The following is a 7,609-nucleotide window of genomic DNA, read 5'->3' as shown; positions in this document are numbered from 1 at the left end:
ATTATGTCTGGTTTGGAAAGGCTTTGCACTACATTTGTCTTAAATTGTATTTAAATAATTGATCGCCATTTGTATTTGTTAATGACCTTTAACTGAACTGTCATTGACCTGTGTTGGGCCACAAAGATCAATTTGGTGGATGGCTCATTCGTCTTTGTGACTTTTCTAAAATCCTTGGTGTTATTCCACACTCGAATGCTCCCCTAGGTGTTTAAGTCAGAAATCACGGATTCTGGCGTATTTCTGTAAATTAAAATGGAATTTCCATGAGGACAAATGTGTTTCTACTGCCTTCACAGCCATAGAGAAGATCCATGTACACACATCATCCTCCTGCTTTGGGGTCAGATTGGAAACTCTAGGACAGGGAAAGAAAAGGAATTCCATGTACTTCACATGGCGCACACCCCCATTCCACTACTCTGACTCAGATCCCGAAGGAAGGGGAGTTGGCAGGAATATAATGGGTGGTGGCCTATCTCTTGGTGTCCTGAGAGACCCCAAAATTAGGTAGCGTTGTGCACTCAGGTTCTCAGGAAACTGGACATCAAATCTAGAAGCCCGATTATGCCCTAACCTGCACAGGGAGGGTGACTACTCAGCGGTCAGTTGCTTATCCAGGGTGCCATCCAGATGCCACAGAAGCTCTGGGGGGGCAGGGACCCAGGTCCCCAACCCCTATGTCACCCAGAGCTTCGACATTTCATCTTTTTGAAACAATTTGCTAGCATTTCCTTCCTTCTTGTAGGGAGGTGGCAAAGTTCATGGGGTGGGGGTGGGGTATAAATGACTTTTTTGCTTCTGGAAAGCCTTGAAGGGGATCAGGTTATAGGGGATTAAAGTGAGCTACTTTGCCTTGAAATAGCAAAGTGTTTGAGTTTTCTGCAGGCAGCCTCGTGCTTGGGGGCTCAAGGGGTCAGGTTAGAAGCTTGAATCTCAAGGATGAGAGTGTTTTAGCTTCGTCGAGCTGCTCTTACAGGGGACCACAAACTGGGTGGCTTTAAACAACAGAAATGTATTGTCTCACAGTTTTGGAAACTGGAAGCCTAAGATCAAGGTGTTGGCAGGGCCAGGTTCCTCTGAAACTTGTAGAGGAGAATCGTTCCTTGCCTCTTACAGCTCCTGATGTCTGGCCAGCAATGTTTGGTGCTCCTTGGCTTGTAGACACATCACTCCAATCCCTTGTGTGTTTTCACATCTGTGCATATCTGTCTTTGTGTCCAATTTTCTCCTTTTCATAAGGACAGCAATCACAATGGATCTGCCCCCCCGCCCCATGACCTCATTTGAACTTAATTATTTTTGAAAAGACTCTATTTCTAAATAGGGTCACAATCTGAGGTACTGGGAGTTAGGACCTCAACATCATATCTTTTTTGGGAAATGGACACAATTCAACCCATATCAAGGGGAAGACTGAAGAAAATGCTCAAGGGGTGGAGATCCAGATGCTGGGATCTCAGGAAAGTAAGCCATTTGGTGGGGAAAAGGCAGAGAATTTTTAGGAATAGTGAAGTCTGACATTAAATTGGAAGGTATTCTTAGTTCTAACTTATAGTCACACTTTGTTTTCCCCAACCGTCAATAAAAGATTTGTACACAGCAGCCTTGAGTTGGTAGAGCTTGGGGGAAGGATGGAGGAGCAGGTGTGTCCATGTTCAGGCAAGGGAGAGTAGCTGTTCTACTATAGAACTGCTGGTTAGTAAATTGTCTGGGTCTTTTCCTAGATTATAAGGAGCATGGTCACAAGAGTAGGGCTCTCTGTCTTGTTCATCGTGCAGTACGATGCCTGCACTAGTAGGAATTCCATAGACACTTGCTGAAGACGTACGTGAATGAAGCTGCAGGAGGAGAGAGAATCATTTGGGTTGAAAGCTGGGCCAATAGCATTCATTAGTAGTGAGTGGTAGTAGGACACTTGCTACTCTTTATCCCCTGTTCTCAGATCCCAGCCATAGTGCTGGCTTCCCTCCATCAGTGGTGGGGACTCAAGTAGTTTCACTTGGATGTTAATGGAGAGGGCCTCCAGAAGACTGAAGAACTCAGGAACAATCAATTTCCATGTTTGTAAATGATTATCTTCCTGATTTGACATAGTGCCATCATGGAGATGGATAGCAGGTGGACAGCAGTGAGCCTTTCCCTTAGTAGGTGCTCAGTAAATATTTACTGAATGGAAGTAAGTAATGTGATGGGATATTTGTGAGGTGCAAAAAGGAGGGGGATGTAATGGTTGAGGATCTAACTTCTACGGAAATTGAAATTCAAATATACCAGTGAAACCTCAGTGAAATATATCAGTATCACCCTGACATTCTTAAGAAATAGCTCAGCTTTTTTTTTTTTTTAACAAACTTCCCTTTATGACCCTGAGGTCCTCCTCATTTGTATGCTGCCTGGGGAACTGAACACGAGACCCAGATTGATGCTGTGACATTTAAATCTTACCCATGACATTTTCCCGAAGCTCTGCATAGCCGTAATGCTGCCTCCGGGGTGGTGCAGAGGTTGGGGTGGGGCAGAGCATCAGTCGTGTGGTCCTGGCTCTCCGGTTGAGCTTAAATCTGCTGCTGGTTTGTGAGTTTACAGAGGATGTTAAGAAATACTAGGGGCTGTGGAGGAAGGTGTGTCCTAAGCCCTGACATAAAACCAGAGCTTGGGGAGGACACTGAATGAATCAGGTGTCCGAACGTTTGAGTTCCAACATCTCCACTGGCCGTAAGACCTTGAGCCAACTTGCCTCACTCCTCAGCAAGGTCATTTAGAGGACTAAATGAGAAATACATGTACAAGTACTTTCACAGTGGAGGATACCAAGGCCCTTCAAATGAATATACTGGAGACAGTTTGCCTGCTAGCAAACAGCATGCCTTATGTTGAGGAAGTGGGTGTTGGCCAGAAGTGCTCTGTTGGTGAGCATCCCTTGGCAAGCCCTTGCTGATCCACTTTGGTGAGACACGAAGGGTCAGAGTCATTGGTCTGGCCTCCCACAAACCGATCCTTTGGTGTGCAGGCCCCGCATCTGGCTGGTTGCAGTACTCGGTTCATCCCTGAGGGCACGCCATCTCTGGCTACGTGTCTCCAACCAGGGCCTTCTCACCAAGGCCCTGCTGATCTTGGAGCAGGCATCCTGGAGTGACTCTCTCTGTGTGTGGCTCTCCTCTGTGGAGGCATGAAGAGCCACATGGTGGTCTTCTGCCCATTGAAGTCCATGCTGGGGTTAGATGCCCCTACAGGCAGGGCCAAGTCTCCTCGGACCTTGCATCTCTGATGTTTTAGTGGGGATTGGGCTCAGCATGGTAGAAACTCTTTTCTGTTCACCTAACAGTTGTGGGCAGGTGTTCATTCAGGGACTCAGGCTGAAGAAAGCTCTCCCATCCTCAGCACACGGTTTCCATGGCTGCCATGTTGTTTCTGATCCCGTCAACTGGGAGGAGGAAGAGCATGGAGGAGGGGACGGAGGGACTCCAAAGGATGGGCCTGAAGAGGGACACTTTTCTTCACTTCCCACTAGCTAGAACCAGCCACATGGCCTTAGTTGCAGTGAAGGAGATAGGGAAATGACTCAGAAGAAGAAATGGATTCTGCTGATGAGCATTTTGCCACAGCCAGGGTCAGGGTCTAGTAAAATGCCCAGTACACACTTGCTGACTGAATGGGCCCAGTGAAGAATTTAACTAGTTTATGTAGTGATGGGCAGCACCAGCAGGAACATGGTCTTCAGAGAATCTGTCAGAAGTTGTTGATTTTCTGCCCACGGTTTCTACATATCTCATCAGGCTGAGCAACATTTCATTTAATGCTTACTGTCCTCAGTGTACCCAGGGCATTAAGCCACATGCTAGAGATCCCCTTTGAGTAACACCAGGTCTTACCTGCAAGGTGCTTACAGCCTAGGTAAGGGCATCTGGGGTCTGTATATTGAACTGGCTGCAGTTCCACCAGAGAGCCAGATACTATTATATTCATAACCAGAGTTGGATCCTCTTCAGTGGATTTATCTAAAACCCTTTAAACATTGAACCATATGTTGAAACCCTCGATGGACTATTAATCAAAATTTTGTTCTGGGCTCTAGAGCCCTGATTGGAAATGCATCTGTGTAAGTAGCCTTTTTTGGGAAAATTACACATCTTACACTGAAGCAAGTAATCAAGTCTTCCCCACTCTTCACAATGGAAAAGCAGAGATGGCAGCTTATCCAAATGAAAACCAAGATGATTATATTCTAATGAGAATGCAGGGCTAGAGCAATTATAGACAAGTGGGCAAAGTTAGTGAGGTCTTTCTTTCTATTTTGGTGAGTAGTTATATGAAAATACCCTTAGGCTTTCCTGCTGCCTTGTGGGGATCAGAAACAGCTCTTGATGTATTTGAATGTAATCATGAATACATCTTACTCTATCAGTTTCCACTTTAAAAAGGGAGCTGGATTCTCGGGAACAGTGAAGACATGAAATCTGAGAGCCAGGAGGAGACAGGTGGAACCCAGGCCGACAGCAGAGACAGTCTAGGGTGAGGCCATCTGGCACATCGCCCCTCTGCACAGACACCCCCTCAGGTTAGTGACATGAGAGCCTAAGGTAGACAGGAACCTGTAGCATGGGGAAGACAATTCCAGAATCTCCGATACTCTTACTTGGCTTTGTTAGGAATCAAGTTGATTCACATTGATGCCTTTCCTGCATCCAACTTAGAATTTACACCTGCCCATCGGGCTGGTCAATGGTAGGGGCTGGTGTGGGGGCAAGATCAGGCAATAGAAGATGGTTGATTAGAGTTTCCTGAGGTCTTAAACTTTGAATCTGTATATATGGATTTGTTGTGCCCGTTTGAAATTAAAGTGTTGTTAATAAAAAAATGTCTGATGTTTGGAAGAGAAAGTGTATGTGTATATAAGTGAAGTCACATGCCCCAGAGTCAGCATTAATATTTTAATTATGTAAGGGATTAATTTATTTTAAATGTATTTTCTGCTCTTGATGTGTTCTGGCTAAGCAGCAGCTAATTCTGTTTTTAAGACGCCAGACTCTATTTCCCTAGGGGAGCAAAAGACCTGCATCCTCAAAGGTGTAAACTTCTAATTATAGAGGTAAAAAACCACACATAGGCTGTCAGGATGTCAAATGCTATGATGATTTGGAATTTATCTAAGAGTATTTGTTTTGAATTTCAAGTTTAACTAAGATAACCACACCTCCCCCACCCCTTTTCTTTCCCACTGATGGACAAGGAGAGAAACTTCCTAAATATTCCTGAGAGAGAGAAAAAAGAGTGAAACTCACCTGCCATAAATTTTTCAAACTCTGAGGAAAAAAGGGAGCTTTGCTGTGTTTGGAGACCTAACAAGAGATGAGACTGCCCATGAGTTAATGGAAGGTCTCAGGTGCATCACGCTCTGCCAACCCCAACCTGGGGTGAGGGCCATAGGAATGGATGCATTATGCTTGCCCACACTCAGGCTATTCTCACAGGGCCATGACTGCCCTCCCCATCCCTGAATTTTCAATAGTTGAGTATGACTTAAAGGGATCTGCTGGGTCAGCGCATATGATGGAGAGGAGCGGAACGGAGCAGGAGGGAGGGAGGGAAGGAAGGTACTAAATGAAAACAAGGTGTCCCCCTGCCCATCACCAAGAGAGGGGAGAGCCTATGGGAGCTGCATAACTCGGCCCTGCTGGCCAAGGCATTATTCCAGCCACCTGGTGAAGAATTATACTCGCTGCTACAAAGAATATACACATCTGAAATTCTATTAAATGTTGTTAGCTTGCAGAAAGTTTGAACCAATTAAAACCACTCACACCAAAACAGAATACTACCTAAAAAAAAAAAAAAATCATTGGGATTGTCAGGTAGGATAATCTTTACCTGTTCCTGCTTTTAGAGGGCAGATTGGAACATGATGATTGAAGTTTGCATGATTTGTGATTAGCATCTCTGCATAATCAGGACTTATGGCACCCTGATTTGATTGCTCTTATTTGATTCTTTCTGGAAAAAAAAATCATTGGTTCCTCTGACAGGTACTCTTTTCATGTTTGCTGGTTCTGTTCAATTCTTTTTCCAAAGTGTGTATTTATATCCTTTGCCCACTTTTCTCTTGTCTCTTAATTATTGATTTGTAAAAGCTTTTTATATAAGAAGGACATTGACTTTTGCCAATTTTGTTATAACTTATCATAGGTCTTTCAAACATTTTGGTCATATAGAAATCATTTTTATTATTATTTAGCTGTTTATGTCTTCATATACATCCATTATTTTCCTTTAAAGGTTTCTGGCTTGGGAGTTACAGTTAGAAAATCATCTTCATTTTAAAATTACAGAATTATTCACTAAAATTTTCTCCCAATAGGGGTGTCTGGCTGGCTCAGTCCATGGAGTGTGTGACTCTTGATCTCCAGGTTGTGAGTTCAAGTCTCATGTTGGGTGTAGAGATTATTTAAAAATAAAATCTTTAAAAATAAATAAATAAAATAAAATTTTCTCCCAATAGCTTCATGGTTTCATTTAAAAAAAAAAAATATGTAGGGGCGCCTGGGTGGCTCAGTTGGTTAAGCGACTGCCTTCGGCTCAGGTCATGATCCTGGAGTCCCTGGATCGAGTCCCGCATCAGGCTCCCTGCTCGGCAGGGAGTCTGCTTCTCCCTCTGACCCTAACCCCTCTCATGTGCTCTCTCTCATTCTCTCTCTCTCAAAGAAATAAATAAAATCTTTAAAAAAAAAAATATGTATATTTAAATCTTTACTGTCTGTGGGCATAAGATACAAGTTCAGGTTTTAACCTTTTATCCCCCCTCAAATGATTTGTTAGTTTTCCTAACAAGCTGTATTGGATTTCTTTCTCATTCTCTCATCGCTTTAAATTCATGTGGACGTTTGGAACTATTCGTGGACTTTCAATCTCTTTGTTCTGGTGTCAATTATACTGTAACTCTACAATTTTAGAGATTATTAGGGTATGTCCCAATCATTTCTTTTCTGTTTTCAAAATTTGACTATTCTCATATGTTTTCTTCCAACTGAATTTTATTTTTTTTAAAGATATTATTTATTTATTTGAGAGAGTGAGCAAGCGAGAGAGCGCAAACAGGGGAAAGAGCAGAGGGAAAAGAAGCAGACTCCCCACTGAGCAGGGAGCCTGACACAGGGCTCAGTCCCAGGACCCTGAGATCATGACCTGAGCCGAAGGCAGATGCTTAACAGAATGAGCCACCCAGGCGCCCCTCTTCCAACTGAATTTTAAATTTATGTGATCTTTACCTTTTTTCAAGGGGCTTGTTTGGTATATGTGGTAGTCAGAATAATACCCCCCACCCACAAAATTCTCCTAATTCTCGGGACCTGTGAACATATTAACTTACATGACAAAGGGACTTTGTTGTTGTCATTAAATTAAGGATCTTGAGGTGGGGAGATTATGGGTCATCTGGGTTAGCCCAGTGTAATCCCATGGGTCCTTTTAAATGGAAGAGAGAGGCAGAACAGGAGCCTCAGAGGGAGCTGGGAGGATGGGTGAATGGTCAGAGATGCAACTGTGCTAGCTTTGAAGACAGAAGAAGGAACCGCAAGACCAGGAATATGGATGAGTTCTAGGGACTGAAAAA

The 7,609-nt window shown here is 43.7% G+C and overlaps 1 non-coding gene across 1 annotated transcript; it reads left to right on the top strand.

Annotated features, from left to right (window-relative positions):
* The first annotated feature begins 5,848 nt into the window (after positions 1-5,848).
* LOC116638178 lies at positions 5,849-5,989 on the top strand. Its single transcript, XR_004300648.1, has one exon. It is a non-coding gene; the product is annotated as a U8 small nucleolar RNA (small nucleolar RNA).
* Positions 5,990-7,609: the final 1,620 nt, after the last annotated feature.

Source organism: Phoca vitulina, unplaced genomic scaffold, assembly GCF_004348235.1.
Source record: "Phoca vitulina isolate PV1807 unplaced genomic scaffold, GSC_HSeal_1.0 scaffold1, whole genome shotgun sequence".
NCBI classification, from domain to species: Eukaryota; Metazoa; Chordata; class Mammalia; order Carnivora; family Phocidae; genus Phoca; species Phoca vitulina.
The sequence above is the reverse complement of the archived record's forward strand: the minus strand, read 5'-3'. Positions and strand labels throughout refer to the sequence as shown.